Here is a 22,258-nt window from a genome sequence, read left to right as displayed (position 1 = left end):
ACTGAGCCTGCTCGAGTGCTCTCACGCCCCCAGCAATCCTGGCTGTTTGTCAGCTATACAGCTTCATGTCGTTCTTTTCTGTCTTTCTTATATTAATGTATTATTTAAATTATATACATAGAAACCATTGGCTGAAGACATGAAGCTGCTGATTGAAATGTAACAAACTAATAAGGAGTTTAAAATTGGTAATTCTTCTATAAATTAACCTCAGAATAACCTTTACCAAATCTGTAAGTTGTATTTTTCTAATAGAAATTTTATTCCTCAAAAATAAATGTTAAAAATAGGAAATGTTATATTGATTTTTATCTAATTTGACATTTCATTTTCGGAGAATAGTCTTACTATTCATTATTTTGAAAAGTACTTAAAAATAAAAGACTGAAATATTAACCTTTATTTCATCATTTAAAAACAAAACAAGACAAAATATTGACAAAATAGAATCCAACAAGGTTTAAAAAGAGTTATACACCTCAACCGAGTAGGATTTATCCCAAGTATACAGGGCTGCTTTAACATTCAAAAATCAGTTAATGTAATTTATCACATTAATAGGCTAAATAAGAAAAATCACACAATTATATCAATAGATGCAGAAAAAACATTTGACAAAATCCAAAACCCATTCGTGATAAAAACTCTCGGTAAAATAGAAATAGAGGGAAACTTCGTCAACTTGATAAAGAATGCCTACAAACAACCTACTGCTAACATCATACTGAGTGGTGAGAAACTTGAAGCTTTCCCAGAGAAATCAGGTACAAGGCAAGGATGTTCCTTCTCCCCACTCCTTTTCAATATCATCCTGGAAGTTCTCACTAATGCAATAAGACAAGAAAAGGAAATAAAAGGTATACAAATTGAAAAGGAAGATGTAAAACTGTCTTTGTTCACAGATGACATGATCACCTATGTAGAAAATCTGAAAGAATCAACAAAAAAATCCTGGAACTAATAAGCAATTATAGCAGGGTTGCAGGATATAAGGTTAATATACAAAAGTCAATTGGTTTCATATATACCAGCAATGAACAAGTGGAATTTTAAATTAACAACAAAATACCATTTACATTAGCACCCCCAAAAATGAAATACTTAGCTTTAAATCTAACGAAATATGTACAAGATCTATATGAGGAAAACTACAAGACTCTGATGAAAGAAATCAAAGGAGAACTAAATAAATTAAGAGATAATCCATGTTTAATAATAAGAAGACAAAATGTTGTCAAAATGTCAGTTCTTCCCAATTTGATCTATAGATTTCAAGACAATCCCAATCAAAATCCAAGCGAGATATTTTGTGGATATTGACAAACTGATTCTAAAGTTTGTATGGAGAGGCAAATGACCCAGAATAGGCAACACAATTTCAGTGTAATGAAGGAGAAGAACAAAGTTGGAGGACTGAGATTGTCTGAATTTAAGACTTACTATAAAGCTGCAGTAATCAAGTCACTGTGGTATTTGAAAAAGAACAGACAAATAGATCAATGAAACAGAATATGTAGGCCAGAAATATACCCACATAAATATAGTCAACTGATCTTTGATGAAGGAGAAAAGGCAATACAATGGAGCAAAGATAATCTTTTCAACAAGTGGTTTTGGAACCAGGCATCCAACATGCGGAAAAAAAAGAATCTAGACGCATATCTTATACTTACACAAAAATTAACTCAAAATGGAGCACAGAAAGAATCCATTGGAAAACTATTAGAAATAATCAACAGCTACAGCAAAATTGCAGGGTGTAAAATCAACCTACATAAATCAGTAGCATTTCTATACTCTAACAACGAACTAACAGAAAAAGAACTCAAGAACACAATCCCATTCACAATCATAACAAAAAGAATAAAATACCTTGTGGTAAATTTAACCAAGGAAGTGAAAGACGTATACAATAAAAACTACAAGACTTTCCTGAAAGAAATTGATGACAACATAAAGAGATGGAAAGACATTCCATCCACATGGATTGGAAGAATAAACATAGTCAAAATGTCCGTACTACCTAAAGCAATCTACAGATTCAACACTATCCCAATCAGAATCCCAATCACGTTCTTTAGAGAAATAGAACCAAGAATCCTAACGTTCATATGGGGTAACCAAACACCCCGAAACGCTAAAGCAATCCTGAGAAAAAAGAACAAAGCTGGAGGCATCACAATCCCTGACTTGAAAACATACTACAAAGCTACAGTAATCAAAACAGCATGGGACTGGTACAAAAACAGGTGCACAGATCAGTGGAACAGAATTGAAAGCCCAGAAATAAAACCACACATCTGTGGACAGCTAATTTTCAACAAAGGAGCTGAGGGCCTACAATGGAGAAAAGAAAGTCTCTTCAACAAATAATGCTGGGAAAACTGAGCAGCCACATGTAAAAGAATAAAAATTGACCATTCTTTTTCATCATTCACAAAAATTAACTCAAGATGGATCAAAGACCTAAAGATAAGACCTGAAACCATAAGGGCTCTAGAAGAAAATATAGGCAGTACAGTCTTTGACATCAGTATCAAAAGGATCTTTTCAGACACCATGTCTTCTCAGACAAGGGAAACAATAGAAAGAGTAAACAAATGGGACTTCATCAGACTAAAAAGCTTCTTCAAGGCAAGGGAAAACAGGATTGAAACAAAAAGACAACCCACCAACTGGGAAAAAATATTTGCAAGTCATATATCCAACAAAGAGTTAATCTCTATACTATATAAAGAACTCAGACAACTCAACAACAAAAAATCAAACGACCCAATCAAAAAATGGGCAGGGGACATAAAGAGACATTTCTCCAAAGAAGATATATGGATGGCCAATAGACACATGAAAAGATGTTCATCATCACTAATCATCAGGGAAATACAAATCAAAACTACACTAAGATATCACCTTACACCCATTAGAATGGCAAAAATAACCAAAACAAAAAGTGACAAATGTTGGAGAGGTTGTGGAGGAAAAAGAACCCTCATACGCTGCTGGTGGGAATGCAAACTGGTGCAGCCACTATGGAAAACAGTATAGAGATTTCTCAAAAAAATTAAAAATAGAAATACTGTATGACCCAGCCATCCCATTACTGGGTATCTATCCAAAGAACTTGAAATCAGCAATTCCAAAAGTCCCATGCACCCCTATGTTCATTGCAGCATTATTTACAATAGCCAAGATGTGGAAGCAACATAAGTGCCCATCAACTGATGATTGGATAAAGAAGATATGGTATATATACACAATGGAATACTACTCAGCCATAAAAAAGGATAAAATCGTCCCATTCACAACAACATGGATGGACCTTGAGGGTATTATGTTACGTGAAATAAGCCAGATAGAGAAAGACAATCTCTGTATGACTCCACTCATAAGTGGAAGTTAAACATGTGGACAAAGAGAACAGATTAGTGGTTACCAGGGGAAAGGGAGGGTGAGGGGTAGGCACAAAGGGTGACGGGGTGCACCTACAATATGACTGACAAACAATAATGTACAACTGAAATTTCACAAGGTTGTAAACTATCATAATCTTTATAAAAAGTAAAAAAAAAAAAAAATGGAGCACAGACCTAAATATAAAACACAAAACTATGAATCTCCATTAAAATTAAAAACTTAAGCTTTGAAAAAGACATTGTCAAGAGAATGAGCAGACAGGCCACAGACTGGGAGAAAATATTTGTGAAAGACACATCTGATAAAGGACTGTTATCCAAAATATAAGAAGAACTCTTAAAACTCATCAACAAGAACATGAACAACCAATGAAAATAGTGGGCTAAAGACTTTAACAGACACCTCACCAATGAAGACATACAGATGTCAAATAAGTATATGAAAAGATACTCCACATCATATATGATCAGGGAAATGCAAATTAAAACTATGAGGAGATACCACTACATATCTAGGCTGGCCAAAATCTGGAACACTGACAACAACAAGTGCTGTTAAGGGTGTGGAGCAACAGGAACTCTCATTTATTGCTGGCAGGAATGCAAAATGGTGCAGTCACTTTGGAAGACAGTTTGGCAGTTTCTTATAAAACTAAACATACAGTCCAGGAATCATGCTCCTTGGTATTTTCCCAAAGGAGTTGAAAACTTACCTCCACCCAAAAAACTTTCACATGGATGTCTACGAAAACTTTATTCATTATTGTGAAAACTTGGAAGCACCCAAGATATCCTTTGGCAGCTGAATGGATAAATAAACTGTGGTACATTCAGACAATGGAATATTATTCAGTGCTAAACAGAAATGAGCTCTCAAGTTATGAAAAGACATGGAGGAACCTTAAATGCACATTACTACATGAAAGAAGCCAATCTGAAAGGCTACACACTGCATGCTTCCAACTATATGACATCCTGGAAAAGGCAAAGCTATGGAGACAGTACAAAGGTCACTGGTTGCAGGGGTTGTGGTGGAAAGGAGGGTTGAACAGGTAGAATGCATGGGATTTTTAGGGCAGTGAAATACTCTGTGATACCATGATGGTGGATACATGTCAGCATACATTTGTCCAAACCCACGGAACTTACGACACCAAGAGTGAGCTATGATGTAAACTATGGACTTTAGCTGATGGTGATGTACAATGTTTCAGTTGCAACAAATGTACCACTCTGGGAGGGTGCTGTTGGTAATGGGGGAGGCTATGCGTTTGTGGGGACAGGACATATATAGGAAGTCTCTGTACTCTCCCTTCAGTTTTGCTGTGAATCTTAAATTGCTCAAAAAGCTCTTAATTAAAAAAGAAACACAAGAGGGGGCCAGCCCAGTGGTGCAGCGGTTAAGTGTGCACGTTCTGCTTCAGCGTCCCGGGGTTCACCAGTTCGGATCCCGGGTGGAGACATGGCACAGCTTGGCAAACCATGCTGTAGTGGGCGGCCCACATATAAACTAGAGGAAGATGGGCAAGGATGTTAGCTCAGGGCCAGTCTTCCTCAGCAAAAAGAGGAGAATTGGCAGCAGATGTTAGCTTAGCTCAGGGCTAATTGTCCTCAAAAAAAAAAAAAAAACAAGAAAGCTAGAAAAGTAACACGAATTTTACAGTAAAAAAACAAGAATTCCAAAAAATATCATGAAGCTGTTTCTATATGTTTTTGACTCTATAACATGGACTTAATTTCAAATCTACATTTTAGAGCATGTTTTGTTCCAAAATATATTATGTTATTGGCCAATCGTGCTCTTTTTCTTACATAATTAATTCATTAAGGATTTCGTTTATGTAAATGAAATAGCTGGCATTATCTGTTACATAGGAAAATTACTTTTTTATAGCTTTTTATTTTGAAATAATTTTAAATTACAGAAAAGTTGCAAAAACTAATTGAGAGTTCCTATATACCTTTCACCCAGCCACCCTCAACGTTAGCGTCTTACATACCCACAACACAGTTATCTGACCCAGAAAATTAGCATTGATGCAATACTAGGAACTAATCTCTAGACCTTGTTGAGATTTCGCCAATATTCTCATTGTGCTTCAGGATCCTACGTGGCATTTAGTTTCACATTTCTTAGTGGTCTTTAGACACTTAGTAATTTCTCTCAAGTAGAAAAACCTCATCTATGACGATTCCTCAGTGTTTTCTCTTTGTCCACGACCTTGCGCCTTCTGATGAGAGCTGCTCTGTGTTTTGTAGAATGCCCCTCAGTGTGGGTTTGTCTCATGTTTTCTCGTGATTCCACTGAAGCTGTGCATTTTTGGTCGGAATCCCACAGAAGCAGTGTTGTATCCTTCTCAGCGCATCACGTCAAGGGGTGCATGCACCTGTCCCTGGTGGTGTTGACTTTGATCAGTTGGTCAAGGTGTGGTCTGCCAGGTCCCTTCGCTCAAGAGAAATTATTATGTGTCTTGTGGGGAGATACTTAAAGACCATGCAAATAGCCTGTTTCTCTTCATATTTTTTTAAAATAGACTTTATTTTTTTGTGAGGAAGATGAGCCCTGAGCTAACATCTGTGCTCATCTCCCTCTGCTTTGTATATGGGATGCCTCCACAGCATGGCTTGATGAGCAGTGCGTAGGTCCATGCCCGGGATCCGAACCTGCAAGCCCTGGGCCAAAGCAGAGCATGTGAACTTAACCACTATGCCCCCAGGTCAGCTCCAAAACAGACTTTACTTTTCAGAGTAGTTTTAGGTTCAGGAAAATTACTTTAAAAATAAATTTTATATTTCAACCTTTGTTTGTTTATTTCAAACAAAATGTTTTTAGTTAAAACTTCCCTCTTAATCATAGCATACAAAAATAATGAAATGATTTAATACATTCCTAAGGGGGTTTGAGAATCAAAAGAAATTTGGAGATGCTGAGGTAGGCAAAAAAGACAAAAATGTTACAAGATTTGAATAGAGGGGAGTTGGCTGAAAAGAGGATATGAGCTGATAAATGCAGGTTTATGGATATGGTGCTGGTGAGGTGAGCTGAAGGCAGAAATAGTGTATTCTGTGTTTATTCAGCATCCATTTCTGCACTAGGCCAGGGGATGCTGAGATTGAAAGGGTCTGCTCCTCTGCCTCACTCTCATGCTTGCAGGCTCCCTCTCTGTTTGCGCTGGTCAAGGCACTGTGAGCCCACAGTCCAGAGCAGCCGTGACACCACCTGCCATCTCCTGGGAGGTCGGTCCCTCCTGGCCACTCGCATGCCCCCAGAAACCTCGGAGGCAAGGAGAAGGGATGTCCTGGGGGCCTAACCTCCCTTGGCAGCCTGCACAGGAGTTGGTTGGCCTGGAGGGTTTTTTTGATCTCCTGTTCTCTCTGTTTTATATAAAACAAAAGTCTATTGATATTAGGTTTGGAGTGTATAATTGAAACACTTTCTCTGTCCCTGAGGAAATGTCTTGATTGATCGTGCCTCGTTCAGAAGAGTAATCAAAGTGTAGACCAAGGCTCCCTGGGAATGATGAGCAGAGACTGACCCAAAATTCTAGAGCCTTTCTGCAGTTCTCAGGGGCAGTCTTAAAACCGATAAAGTGAATAGTTTAAAGGTACTGAAATTTGTTTTTTATGAGCATGCTAATGCAGTATCCTACTGGCTGCCACCACACCTTACAGAGTTCCTGTGATACTGAGAATGCTAATGCAGTATTCCGCTGGCTGCCTCCACACCTTGCAGAGTTCCTGTGATACTGTACAAGCTCTGATAGTTTGACTTCCCATAACTGGGGGAAAGACATTTAGTTATTACTGCATTATCAGTGTTGTACTGAGGTCATCTTGGTTTTCAAATGCTGCTCTTGTTGCTTTCAATTATAAATTGCTCTTAATTTAGCTTCATGATAATTTTGTTTGTTGCAAGTTGTTTTGGAAACCTCCTACAGTAAAGTATTGCGTCCTTACGTCAGCAGCGTATTGGTTTCTCAGTAACTGTTTCAGGTCCTGAACGAATTGTAATTCAGAAGTGAATCACCTGCTCTCTTTCGCTACAGCAAATGTATGGATAATGCCCACCTCCCATCTCCCCACCCGCACCCCCACCAATTTGCTTTGGGAGGCATTCCTTTCAATGTGCTTCTTGGGAATCTGTGTTTTTAAGCAACTGACAACATACTATTCGAAGTAAATTAACAAAATTGCTGCATTATTTTAGATTTATATGCCATTATTTTCTAATATCAAACTATTGAAAATGGTAAGTAATCCATATGTTGCTAGGAAAGAAGCTCACTGCAGCTTGTTTATTTTGAGTTTTTCTTTGTTATCACCAGTTTTGATTTCACCGGACCGTGGAAATGTGTGGATTAGGTAGGCTGCCTCCCCCGAGGGGTCTAAGGACAATCTGCGAGTTACTTCCCAGAGGAGAGTTGGAAGCTATGGAAACCAGGGCGAGCTTGGAAAACTTGACCCTTTTCCCCAAATTATACCAAAATTATAAGCCAGTTGGGATTAACAGGCAATCTCTTTAAAATCCAATTATTCTATGCATTATTGACAAATCCCTAAGACGACTGGAAGCCACGTTCGATTATACTTTGTTGGGAAGACCTGAAATCAGGTTGTTTTCCTCCCAATAGCAGAGGAGGTTTGCCACCTTATAGGGGTTAGAATTTTGATCTTGGAGTGGATAATACATCATTTAAAGCAGCTTGTGCAGTTACCATAGCTGGAACAAGGCAGGCGCTATCATAACTGATCACCTGGGAGAAGATTAAACGGGAAAAGTACCTAACAAAGCAGAGTTAGGAAATGCGAAAGACATTCTAATATAATTCATACTTTTTCCTAGGATAAGCCCAAGACCAGGAAAAGGAAAAAGACTTCCTTCACTTATTCATCAAATATTTATTGAGAGCTAGTTATATGCCACTGATATGCTTGGGGTAGATCACTGGACAAGCAGACATTCCTGCCCTTAGAGAACTTAGACTCTTTAAACTACTTCAGATTCTAGTCCTCTGCTTTGAAGACCTCAAACAAAGTAAAGAAACAGCGTGTAAGGTAGTTAAGAGCATGCATCTAGAAACAGGTTCTCTTGAGTTTTCTTCAGTTTATTTCTTCCTAGCCATGTGGTCATGAGCAAATTCCTTAAATCTTAAATTTCACCTTCCTTACTTCTTCACTTCCTTTTTCTGAAAAATGCTATCTTGGAGGATTGTGATAATTGCCTAGAATAAGCCATGAGAAGTCTTTAGAACAGTACTGGCACCGCCTTAGCGTTCGTTACACGTTTCACACTGTTATGCCATCAGCGTGCTTCACTGAACATATTACCAGGCCCTTGTCGCGCACCAGGCTCTCTCCTGCATTCTGGGTCCCACAGGAACGTTGGAGGCCTCCATTCTCCCAGGTAGTTTGTTTATATCGTGGGTTAAATTGGCTCTTGTGAGCTAGTCTGTGAAACAAAATACCATGTGTACATAATGTTATCTCTGAGGGAAAATGCCTTCTGAATTTTTAACACTGATTTGTGGAACAACATTTTGGACCCTACTTGGGATATGCCTGTGATAGTCTGTGTTTGTGACTATGTGAATGTGTGTGTGACCTCCATTCAGTGGTGAAAGTTGTCAGTGTGCCCCAAAGGAAATTTCAAGAGGGATACGTTTACTTCTTGTTAAAAAAAATCACATTTTCAGCATAGCCAGGAGTGAGGAGCATTCTTTTTTAATCCCCAATTTGTAACTTCACCTGTTAGGTCTTTTCTTTAGAAACGGGGGAAAAAAGGCTAACCCTTTCCTAGGAGGCAAATTGTTCTAGCATTTAGAAAATTAGAAGAGAAAGAATGTGGGGCTGGCCCCATGGCCGAGTGGTTAAGTTCGCGCACTCCGCTTTGGTGGCCCAGGGTTTTGCCGGTTCGAATCCTGAGTGCGGACATGGCGTAACTCATCAGGCCATGCTGAGGCGGCGTCCCACGTGCCACAACTAGAAGGACCCACAACTAAAATATACAACTATGTACTGGGGAGATTTGGGGAAAAAAGCAGAAAGAAAAAAAGAAAGAAAGAAGATTGGCAACAGTTGTTAGCTCAGGTGCCAATCTTTAAAAAAAAGAGAAAGAACTTTAAGAATATAACATAATAACTAATGCCTTTTTAGAGGATAATATTCTGACCAACCATCTATAACTAGCTAGTTTTAATATCTTTGTAATGTCTGTTGTTTTTTATTTTTCCACAGTTTAGTCTAGATTAGAAAAAATATTCAATTAAAAATAAGTTGTAGCCCAGGGTTAGAACTGTACAAAGAACCAGACAGCTATAGCACTGAACGTCTCTCTTTGGGCAGAACTTTGCTAAAAAGGCTGAGCAGGTAAATTTCTATTCTTATGTTAGAAGACAAAAAGTGTATTTCCATGCTTAAAATCCCTTTAAAAATTCTTCCATATGTCCAGTGTAAACCTGTTTGAGTCAGTTCACTCTTTAAAGTTAAATTTCCCTCTCTGATTTTACCTTTTAGGTAGATTGAGAACCTCTGATTAGCATTTTCATTACTAAACTCTTATGATTTAAAATTTAATTTAGTGCTTTTAAGTTAAATAGAGTTTGCTTTCATTTCTGTAGTCATGTTTGCTGTTTTGCTTTAGCCTCTATAGTTTTAAACATTGCATGCTCAATGTGAAAATCTAAACCAGATTCCTGGCTTGTGCTCGATTTGCTATATTGTAGCTTACTAATATATCCCTATATTTATTAACATTTATTAAGCATTGAGCATTCCAAAGCAAAAAGTCATGATCTCTACCCTAAGGAGCTCCCAGTCTTGGAGGAGGCCATGCAGTAATCACTCGAGTGTGATGCTGTGGTGAGAGCAGACCCTGGTGTTCTAGGGGCACCCCAGACTGACCCCACCCAGGTTTGGAGGGACAGGATGCAATTCCCTAGAAAAATAATGTCTAACTGAATCTGAAAAGAAGTAGAAGTAACCTTAACAGAGAAAAAGGAATAGATGTTTGAAGGTCCTGGGGGTCAAGGAGAACATGGTCTGGTCAAGAACCACACAAATGTCTAGCTGTTAGCATTCCACACCGTCCGCTTCCGTGGCCCGGGTTCGGTTCCCAGTGGTAGAACCACACCACTCGTCTGTCAGTGGCCATACTTTGGCAGCAGCTCACGTAGAAAAACTAGGACTTACAACTAGAATATAGAAATATGTACTGGGGCTTTGGGGAGGGGAAAAACAAGAGGACGATTGGCAATAGTTGTTAGTTCAGGATGAATCTTTCCCAACAAAAAATTAAAAAAAATAAGGGGCTGGCCCACTGGCATAGCAGTTTAGTTGGCATGTTCTGCTTCAGCAGCCCAGGGTTCGCCAGTTTGGATCCTGGGTGCAGACGTAGGCACCACTTATCAAGCCGTGCTGTGGCAGGTGTCTCACATATAAAGTAGAGGAAGATGGGCACGGATGTCAGCTCAGGGCCAGTCTTCCTCAGCTAAGAGAGAAGGATTGGCAGCAGATGTTAGCTCAGGGCTAATCTTCCTCACACACACACAAAACCCACAAAACAAAGGAACACACAAAACCAAATGGAAACAGACTCCTAAATAACAGAGAACAAACTGCTGGTCCCCAGAGGGTAGGGGAGAGGAGGGGATTAAGAGAACAGACTTCTAGTTATGAAGGAAAGAAGTCGTATGGGTGAATGTACCGCATGGGGAAGGTAGTCAATAATATTGTAGTAGCTTTGTGTGGTGACAGATGGTAACTAGATTTATCGTGATGGTCATTTTGTTATCTATATAAATATCAAATCACTATGATGTACACCTGAAACTAATATTATATGACAATTATACTTCAGTTAAAAATATATGTATCCATAAAGGGACCTCGGCAGTTAGGAGTTAGATCTTCCCGTTGGCTTTCTCTCTCCCCCTTCTGAGACTCCACTTGCACCTTGGTTAGATCACCTGACGTTGTTCCAACTCTTAGATGCGCTGTTTTCGTCTCTTCTCTCCCTCCACCCCCACTCCCACTCCCACTCTTTTCTCTCTCCTTTGTATTTCAGTTTGGATAATTTCCATTGGCTAATCTTCAAATTTAATGATTTTTTTCCCCCTTCTATTGAGTGGATTCTGCTGAAAGGCCCATCAAAGGAATTCTTTATTTCTCATGCTGTGTGTGCTTTTTATCTCTAGCCTCTCCATTTGACTCTCGGTGGCCTTATCATGGAGATGGGATTTCCTGCTGCGTCCTCATGGTCACATGGAGCTGTGTGCTGGAGCTGATTATTAAATTTGTAGAAATGTGTGAGCCATTCGACATCACGTTGGTAGTTTTAAATTGGCCGTGGAAGAAGTATTTACATCACAGAAATTGGCAGACAGTATGAATCAGGACCTCTTTCTCCCCGGAGAACTGGTTTTCAAACCTTTACCATCATGCCACTGATGGATTTTGCTTCTACCCCTCCTTCAGTGAAAGTTCACCTGTTCCTGGGGCCAGATACTAGAGGTTCCCACCCGTCTCCCAGAGGAAGGTGGCTTTTGTTTCTGACCTTCCTGCAGAGGCGGTGAACCTTTTCCTGGGAAGGTTTCCTGCCCACCCTCCAGAAGCTGGAGGCTTTTTCTTCATATGAGAGTTTAGGAAGTGGGTAGAGTTTTGTGCGTATGCCTGCCTGGTGGGGTGCAGGGCGAGGTCTCAGGTCTCCTCTCCTGCCCCCAGTGTTTCTCGTGAGCATCCACTGGAAGGGAGCCTGTGGAAGAGTGCAAACTCCTCTTGCCCTCTTGTGTCTGGGGCTCCCAGGGATTCTAGACAGCCACACTGGCCCACACTGTAAGAATCCATTAAAATTCCACCTTCCTTCCTCTTACCTGCTTTTGTGTCAGCTGTTTCTCTTCCCCATGCTCTGCCAAAGGAAAACCAGCTCAAGTGCTCTCTCTCTCCTCAGAGGGGCATATTACCTTTCCGAATTTAGTTTGCCTGGATATCTTCCAACCTCCGGTCTCTGATTGGCTCGAGAAAAATGATGGTTTTGTTGAGTATCTGACTTCTTTCTCATTTTTAGGGTGGGGGCAATGTTCTTTTGTGGTTTCCACATCCTAAGAGGAAGAGGAACCTCAGAAGTTAGATCTGAAAGAGTCTTTCTTTGAATCATGTAAAAACGTTTGGAATTTATTCTGAGCACCATGAGAAGGGAGTCTTGGGAGGATTTTAAGCGAGAGGGAGGCATCTCTGTGACCTCAGCCTTTTAAACACCGTGATGTCCGTCTCACACCTGGTGAGCCAGAGTAGCCCCTGCTAGCTTTCTGCCGATCATCTCCCATCTTTGACTTTGTAGTTTGTTTCTGATTTCTGAGTTTATTGACTTTTCACTAGTCACTTTGCTTGCAACATCAGGATACTTCCATTTCTATGACTGATTCCCCTGGTGTGTATCTTTCTATATCTGTTTTTGGGTATATTGACTAAGTGGGTGATTTCAATGAAGATTTTACCAATTCCTTCATTTCTGTTGTTTTAGAACTTGAGCAAGGATTAAATGCTAATGTTTATTTTGGCTGCAATCGCAGGGCAGCGAGAGTGAGGGGAAGCAGGGTGAGGCATGGAAGAATGGAACAGAGTGTGAGACACTGTGTTACCACCCTGGAAGCTGCTTCATGATAAGCCACAGAGACACAACCACACAGACGTTTCTGGACAGGCTGTACAGGAAACCGTGCCTCCAAGGAGGTCCCGGAGGGAGGAAGGGAGAGGACATAAACTGCCCAGCTTCCATCTCATGTCTCCCGTGGCTCCAGAATTTTCCCCGTGGGAGGCAGCTCCCCTGCACTTCAGGTTACATTAAGCAGCGCTTTTTAGCAGCTGCTTCAGAAGTCAAATGCTAAATTCTAGGGGTTGGCATATCACTGGGCTCCAGGTAGCAGGAGGAGCTCAAGACTTGAGGTGTGTGCAGTGAGCCTCAGGTGACAGAACCGAGAGGGCCACCATGGACTCCATGAGCTCAAGAGGAATGAGGGCCTCGGAGGGGACGCTGCTGATAATCTGATAATGGCTTTCGTGGATAATAGCATTAAATAATGTCAGCTGCAAGGCCAGCCCTTGGGAGAGGCTTCATTGTGTACGTCCCTGACCTGGCTTCCTCTTCGCTTCTCTTCCCTTCCAGAGCCACCGGTTACCGTTCACTGGTTGTGAGCATTCCTGCAAATGTGTCTTTGGTCAAATGTCTCTCATTTTCTTTTCTTCATTTTGTCCCTGAATCTCTACCTTGGTTTCTTTTCCTCTCCAAGAAAGCCTGGGTTCTGCAATCTCTGGGTGGCTAAGACCCCCATCAGTACAAGCTGCCTGACACCCCACAACCAGAGACAGCTACTCTATTCTCTCCAAGATCTTGGAGCAATTAGTATTTCTACTTTTTCATATTCTTTCACTTTCTCCATTTATACCATAAGCTTATTGCAAGCAAGTGTCATGTCTTCTGAGGAAACGTAGCAATTCATAATAAGGAAAGAACACTGGATAGGGAGCGAAAGCTTAGGGTTTGTGGGCCAACCATGTCACCTGCCAACATATGATTTTGGACAGGCCAAAAAAACTCTTTCAGCCTCAACTTCTTTGTCCATAAAACGGGGATTATATACCATGCGGAATAGTTATGAGGATGAAATCAGATCGCAGGTGTCTATAAGCACTGTATACATACAGTGTGTGTTACTGTGACTGTCAGCTGTCTTGTGGTGGATCACAATATTTCTTAGGCAGACGGGACTTTGTGGTCTCTAACACGAGACTGCGGTTTTGTTCTTAAAGAACCTCCAGCAGAGAGGCCCTGCTACATTTAACCATCAGATCAATTCTATCGAGGTAGCATTCTTGTCTCCTATTTTTAGAGGGGGAAGCTGAGGCTCGAGAGGTCGTGTGACTTACCCTCGAATCGCTTAGCTAATGAGTAGCGTTTCGGGCCTGGGACTGCAGGGGTGCCTGGTGCCCACGCCCAGGCTTTCCCCAGGGGTGTCGGTGCTGCTCTGAGTTCCCCCAGCGGGCCCGCGTCTGAGCCAGGCCTGCGCTCCCCGACTATAGAGTCCCCTCCACAGAGCGACACGGCAGATTTCCCCATTCCCACTTGCGAGTGACAGAGTGGCATCTAACAGTCATATGCTCTGCTAGGGGCCTTTTAGGCTGAGAGCTCCTCAGGTTCCAGCCAGACTAAATGAGCTTTTAAAAAGGTTTAATTACTAACAGAGCATATGGTGCTTAGTGGTTAGGAACATGCAGTTTCTGGAGCCTTCTGCCTGGGTTCTAATCCCAGCCCCACCACTGACCTGGCTGTGGACCTTGGGCAGGTGCCTCCACCTCTCGGTGACTCGGTCTCCTCATCCGTACGACGGGGACACTAGTCCTCACCGCCTCGGGGGGTGCTGAGGCGGAAATGAGCTCAGAGTTGGCCGGGCACATACGAAGCAATATGTGTTTTTGTCAAATAAAATAATAAGTTCGTATGTTTTATTTTTCAATTCAAACTTAATAGTATACCATCATTAAATAAACAATTAACCAAATGAGAAGAAGAACACGAAATAGCAGGTCTTCCTTTAAAACTAAGTAAGCTCCACTGATAGAATGGCAAAAACCTCACTTTTCTCTCAGGAAATACTCAGTTCTAGGCTGCTCTTGGGGGGTTTTGTTCCAAAGTAGACCTTTGTCACTTGACTGGGGAGGTGGTCATTTGGCCTGGGAGAGGGCGCCCTGGGCAGCTGAGGGAAGGCCCGGCGGGCTGGTCAGGCCGGGCGGGCAGGGCGCCGGGCGCTGAGCCGTGCGGGCCTGCTCCGTGGCGCTCTTTGATGCTGCACAAGACATTGACGTCTGGACTCGAGCAAACATAATGAATTAACTCTTTTGTGGAATTCCATTGTTGTTTTTGACATTTATTTGGTAATTTTGAACAAAATAACTTCTGAGGTGGTTACATAAGGAGAGCCATGACTTCAGTCCTTTTAAAAAGTGTTTCCCTTTGTTTAGCTGGATGTGTATATTTAGGGTGGAAAGAAGCAATTTCCTGCGTTTTCACCATGTATAACATGCAGACTGCTAGTGATAGAAATTTAACAGATTAAAGAGAATGTTTGGTTTCATGATTACGTCTTGATGATATCGGGTGATATTTTCTGAGCTTTTGTTTTCTGGAAATTAATTGGCTTTAAAAATAGCTATCACCCATGCAATATGTTTTGTGTATGTGCGTACACACATAGGAGCAGAACTATTTTTTCCTTATCATCCATGGAAAATAGGCAGCAGTTTAAAGAGCAGGCATTTCAAAGGCATTTTGTGGAAACATACAAAAGCAGCATTAAAGTGGCTTTGGAGTCACTCTTTTCCCTACATGCAAATTTTACTGTTGACACGCTAGTCAAATGTGTCTTGAAGAGCCAGCAGACATCCCTGGAGCTGGGGCATTGCTGACTCCGGCTGCTCCCTGAAGTTCACCCAGTCCTCTGCGAGCGTGGGTGGGCGTGGACGGCGACTGCCATGCCAGAGGAGCTGTCCATGCTGCGTCGTTTCTAACCTGCCGGTGCTGCTTATCTTCTCCCTCTTGGTACCCTCTCACCTTTACCTGACTTTCCCTCTCTCTTTTCATGGTTCTGTTGCTTTGCTTTGGCTCTTTATTTCTAGATACCCACCTGTGGCCAGATTTCATACTCTTATACAGTGAAATGGTGTGCATTGGGTACGGCATTTTATTAGACTTCACACTGTTAGGCTGTATTATACAAAATCCGAGACTTACTAATTATGCAACATGGAATTTTAATCAAACATCTAGTTGCCAGGAAATTCTGGGTTCTTAAAAAAAAGTTATCGGACATGTAGACCTTGAACTATCTTATTGCTGGGGTTGTTTACACAGCCAGATCAGCACTTGGGAAGAAATCTGTCAAAACCGTAGTTGGTCATAATTTATTGCCCTGTCTGAACTTTGTTATAGAAAGAAATGCCTTCTATTCAGCTTGATTCTTTAGTATCATAGAAATTCATTCAGGAAAGTTTGAAGAATAGGAGAAGAAATCTTTATTCACTGGGCTGAATCTTTCTTTATACTCTGTACGTAGCATCTGTATGTTTGTCTAGGTTAATACCGCCAGTTTTCCATTGCAAAAAGAGGCTCTTTCAAGGTTGAAATGATTAAAGTCTTGTATTTTAAATTCCTAAAATATCTCAAATAGATAGCAGTTAAAATAAATTCATAATGCTTTATAGCTGAGGTACGCATTTGGCTGTCTTGTAAAGAGTTCATCATATGGTACCCGGAGGTGATTTTTACACCTATATCAACAGTGCTTCTTGAGGCTGAGGGTTTGAGAAGAAGATCTTAGGAGGCTGGCAATTTCAGGCAGATGTGTATCTGTCCTTCCTCGTCACTGGTTGTAATTTAACGGTAAAAATGTTGCAGCCATCTGGGTAGCAAATGGCTGAGGTCTGCTCTTGCCCGTGATTGTGAATGTGGAGGAGATTTGTTTGACTTCATAGATACTGGATTTATTACAAGGAGATGCGTCAAGCAGTGACTGTGTACATGCTGCTGGGTGTGTCTGCAGCCACTTCCTGGGCGGCCTTGCCTCAGACACCCGAGTGTCACGCTCACGTGTGTCTTAAGTGCTTTTTGACACAGCGCTGCTGGATTTTACGTCAGTTCTTCCCTCGGGGTGAAGCCCTGATTTTCATAGATGACCTAAGCTGTAGAAAGAAAGAATATGAAAAAAAACCAAAACAACAACGTAGCCACAAAAGTCCTTTTTACTAGTATGTGGGTTTTACCATTTTTTCAGAAAGAGAAACCAAATTACAGCCGCACTGTCACAGAATCTCCCAACATGGAAAGTTAGCAGCTGATTTCTTCTTCACAGAGAAAAGCTTACTACCCGTTCTGGACCATTTTAGGATCCGTTCTTGACACCACGCTGTCCATCCTGATTTATGTAAATGTTTGGTGTGTACCTCCACAGTTAGAGCCCTTAGAGTTTGTGCTGACTTGCTGGGCACATCCCCAGCAAAATAATCCATTAAAATTCAAATCCTTTCCCAATACTTGAGACAATCAATTTATATTACACAAGGCACAATTATAATTTCATGTACAATTTCAATTCTATAGAAAATGATCAGTGTCCAATAAAGAGGGACACTTATTTTGAGGCAAAAGGATATTTTTTATAGCCTATATAAACAAACTCTTTCATATTTTCAGAATAGTTCCCTCATTATCTTTGGTGTAGGGGAACCTGATTGTGTTTTATTTTGATATAGGGACAAGTGTGTGTCCCTGGCTGCATGTTTAATAGGCAATGTGACTTTTTCTCGATGACATTTAAATGGAAAGGGTTGAGACAGAATAAGGTGGGTACTTGCTTTCTCCTTAACATGGAATCACTCTTACAGAAAGAACAAAGAGGATGCACAGTGAGTGAGTGTGTTGCATTTGCGCCAGCGTTAGCGGGATGCGGACTATGCATTCATCATTACCTTTGTGTAATAGACCAGATGCCTGTTGCTCTGCTGGGGACCGTGTGTTGGATCCTAAGAAGATCGCCCAGAGGAGTTTGGGAAGGATGCATAGGATGGGAGTGAAGCTGTCATGGTTGCGTGCTTTGTGCTGAGGAGTTCCTGGGAATACTGCAGACCCCAGCGAGTGGGCGCACAAGGCAGCTAGACTCCGTGAGTGTGCCCACATCCCCCCCAACTCTCATTTGTAAACTCTGAACGAGACTGGTATTGTCGGTCAGGAAATCTAGAACACTAGAGAAATATTATTAGGAAGAAGACCGTAAAAATAATGACAAGATAGAAAACAAATCCTGTCAGAGCCCAAGAATACATTTGGCTTCCGCTTGCTGTGTCTGTCTGTTTCAATAAATGGTCCAGAATAGAAACCGGATGTTTGAAATCTCTCTCCTTCTCGCGTGCTCTCCTCCCCTCCCCTCTTCCTTCCTCTTCAGTATTAGCAGACTTACTATTTTTATTATTTTTATTTATACTCCTATTTTTCAATATTTGCCATTTGTGTGGATAACACATTAATTTTTAATGAAATATTTTCAGACTCTTGGAATAGCTGAATCATAAAAGAAAACTTGAAATTGATATAGACTCCCGAGGCAGCATAGAAACTGATTATTACACTGTTACATTTCCTACTCACAAGTGGTAAGCGGCTATTTTAAAAGATGAGGGGTACTTCGATTTAAATCTCTTTTCTTCCTATATAAGCCTAGTTTGTATAGCATTTGTGGCACAAAGAGGAATTCAGGCACTGTTCTAATTAAAATGAAAGAAATATCAAAACAGTATGTTAGACAGTGCTCTCTAATAATTTTCTTTTTATCTAGAAACACATATTTTTGAGAAGCCTCGTTGCTGTTGAAGAAATTCAGTTGTGGCTTAAACTGAGTCTTGGGGCAGTTTTTCATGTTAGTTCTATTGCAGAACTAAAGATTTTAAAGACGGCACCATTTGTTTCTTTGAGTAGTTTATTTTCTCCAGTCAGTAATGGTTTGTAGTTTGGTATTTTCAAGATTAAAATTAATACTGGAAATTATTTAAACAATTTTATATTGAACGCTATTCCCAGAACTACAGCTTCGTAACCCACTTTGGAACTGTAAATTAGTAAGGATCGTTTCTCCCAAAAGTTTTTGTTATAGAAAGCATAGACATTTGAGATGTAACCTCTTACAGACTTTTCCCCCAGTCTCAAATTATAGGGATATCTATGATCAATAGTATATTGGTAATTTAAATCTTATTTTAATAATTTTATATATATATACAAAATTTTATAATTGAAATTTCTTCTTTGTGATTACAATTTCTAAAAAATTTTACTTTTTTCAAGCAAATTTGCTTATTCTCAACATTAACAATGAATTTATATTTTTTCCAAGTGTTAATATTTTATATTCCAAATAAAGATCAGTAAATGTTATAAAGAACCCTGTCTGTCTTCCATGAGCTGGATTGCGTGGAATGGCATTTAAAGAATTAGAAGAGACCTGAAAGATTGCGTGGTCCCTCTCGCCCTCCATCCCTAGCCCCGACCCGGACACTTTATAGATGAGGAAACTGAGTTCCAAAGAGAGAGGTGGCTTCCAAGACAACAGTTCAGGAAATGACTAGAAACTAGAATCTGTGTTTTCTGACTTCTGGTCTCGTGTTTTCTACTGCTCCCGCTCAGTAATGCATACGTCCTCAGAACTAGGGAGGTGGGCTGGTACCCACCATCAAAAGGAAAATAAGAAGTGCAGATCAACAGATGTATAGCAGATGCTGTCTTAGCCTGTGAGCTTGAGGCCAGAGGTTGGAAGGTTAAGTGAAAGGTCAGGAAATCATAACAACGGATATATATGTTGGGCCAAGACATTTTCTTTTTTTTTCTGCTTTTTATCCCCAAAGCTCCCCAGTACATGGTTGTATATTATAGATGTGGGTCCTTCTAGTTGTGGCATGTGGGACGCCACCTCAGCATGGCCTGATGAGCGGTGCCATGTCCATGCCCAGGATCTGAACCAGCAAAACCTTAGGCCACCAAAGTGGAGCGTGCAAACTTAACCACTTGGCCATGGGGCTGGCCCCCAAGACATTTTGTTTGTATGTGGATCACCCAATTTGGAGTGCCTCATCATTTTTCTTGGATAAAGCACACCAAAATTGCATCTTTATTTATTTGTTTATTTACTTTTTGCTGAGGAAGATTCACCCTGAGCTGACGCCTGTGCCAGTCTTCCTCTATTTGTATGTGGGTCGCTGCCACAGCATGGCTGCTGATGAGTGGTGTAGATTCACACCCAGGAACAGAACCCGGGCCGCCAAAGCAGAGTGTGCTGAACTTAACCAGTAGGCCACGGGGCCAGCCCACAAATTGCATCTTTTGATACACCCAGTTTTGGTTTCTCTGAAGCAACTGATGACGTAGAGACACTCGGGAGGCAGCCTCCCTGTAGAATTTGCTGTTCTGGTGACCCTGTCCTTCTGAGTCCTTTACCATTATGTCATGCACACCTAATTTGACAGACTTTTTCTTTAACTCAGCTTTGTTGATTCTTTCTAAACCATTCACTTTGTCTTCATAAAATCAGCAAACTATTTTTTTAACCATCATATTCTGAGTTCACTGAACGTTAAGCTATGCTTATGTGAGCAGCATGAACAGGCTTGGGCAGAAGGACAGCTGGAGGGAGCAGAGGGTCCAGGCACACTGGGGAGGAGCAGCCAGTGGCCATAGTGTTGAGTGTGCTCTGGCGTCATTCGGTACATTTAACAAGCATGCAGGGTGCCTTGGTTCCTTAGCTGATGAGGGTAGCGGCCGTCCGTTCAGGAGCATCGGCTGAACTTTGGAAGGAGCTGTTAGAGTCAGACAAATGAAGGTGTGCAACGGACTAGACTAGTGTTAGAAGAAGAATCTGCACTACGTTCTCTGTGCACAGTTTTTCCCTTTGTACCAGAGGGGAAGCAACCCACCTGGAGGCAGAAGAAAGGGAAGTTTCTTTGTTCCCTCTTTGCTTTCTCTTTCCCTGGGTGAAGAAGACCAGCCTCACATCACTCAGAAGATGGGCCAGCGGAGCATTCTTACGCCAAGCACATTTTCCACAACTGCTTGGAAGTGAAGGCAGCAGCCACTGTTCAGCCTAGAGACTCAGCCATCGTGCACAGACCTTTGGATGACCTGCTGTTCGCTCAGGGATGCTGGGCTGCGGCCCTGCTTTGTTTAGCCAGTTGGTCTACTCCTGTGTAAAGTCCTGGAAGGATTGCTTTCTTTGGAGGTTGCACTGCTGAAAATGCAAATGGTTTCAAAATGGGTTTAGATAAATTCTTGGATTAAGATCCCATGCCTGGTTTTTAAAGAGTACTATGAATGCATTGCCTCATTCCTAAGTAACGAAAGAACAAACCAACAAGTAATGAGCAACTGTCCAACTATCCTCTCTCTCTAAATTGGGTGAATAGAATCCTTCCACATTTCCTTTTATCATTTTTTTTGGTGCAAGCATCCATTCCATTTTTCTTTTTTAATTAGGTCACAGTATTTATCAAGATGATGATTATAGCACACAGCTGCTTCACCCAAAAAAAAAAAATTGTGCTGTATAACTTCCTCTTTACTCCCTTGCTACATTTGCTGTGGCCCGAAGGGGCGGGGCCGCATTTTTCCATATGTATTCTGTGTAGGACAAGCAGTCCTACAAAATGGTCTTTGATAAAAGGAATGCAGGATGTTTTAGTCTGGGGACAGATTGCGGAAACAATCCGCTCTTTGGAAGGTAACAATGCGCATTAGTATATTAAAAGCCTTGATAAGTCTGAGAAATTATTCACCATTCTTAAAGTTTAAGTTGGCTTTAATTAAAATAATAAGATAGATAAAAATATTTGTGAAAACAAAATTTTGCAGATAAAGGTGTGAGGCTGCAGCGTGAAGGACTGCAGACCGCATGCAGGGATGTTTTTGAGACATAGCACCTATCTAAGCGTGGAGATGACCCACTGCGGCACTCCATAGAGGACCCGAAGGATTGCTCCCCGGCCCTGTGATCATCCTTCATCCCTTCACCCTTCTCGTTCCGACCCTGGTTTTATTTTCACTTTGTTTCCTTTGCACTCTAGTGTATGGCATGATTACCAAGTCCATGCTTTCTACCTCATGGGCAAGAAAGGCTGCCCGAGACTGTAGCTGTCGCATACACCCTCGCTGCTGAACAATGCTGTCTGTGATCTGCAGGCGAAGCTTGCGGTGTGATTCATCCAGGCTCCTGAGACTGTGTCCAGGGATGGATGTGGAGAGGAGTCAGTCCTGGAGGACT

General features: G+C 41.3%; 1 protein-coding gene across 3 annotated transcripts in view; it reads left to right on the top strand.

The window, feature by feature from the left end:
• SDCCAG8 (SHH signaling and ciliogenesis regulator SDCCAG8) overlaps positions 1-22,258 on the top strand; it is a 224,458-nt gene that overhangs the window by 150,478 nt on the left and 51,722 nt on the right. The window contains exon 17 of one of the 3 annotated variants that reach the window (XR_006891041.1): positions 17,941-18,119. The exons of the other annotated variants lie outside the window; for them this stretch is intronic. The gene's annotated coding sequence lies outside the window, so the exon portion shown is untranslated. The remainder of the gene's footprint in view (positions 1-17,940; positions 18,120-22,258) is intronic. 3 annotated transcript variants of the gene reach the window in all.

This window comes from Equus quagga, chromosome 12, assembly GCF_021613505.1.
Source record: "Equus quagga isolate Etosha38 chromosome 12, UCLA_HA_Equagga_1.0, whole genome shotgun sequence".
Lineage (NCBI taxonomy): Eukaryota > Metazoa > Chordata > Mammalia > Perissodactyla > Equidae > Equus > Equus quagga.
The sequence above is the reverse complement of the archived record's forward strand: the minus strand, read 5'-3'. Positions and strand labels throughout refer to the sequence as shown.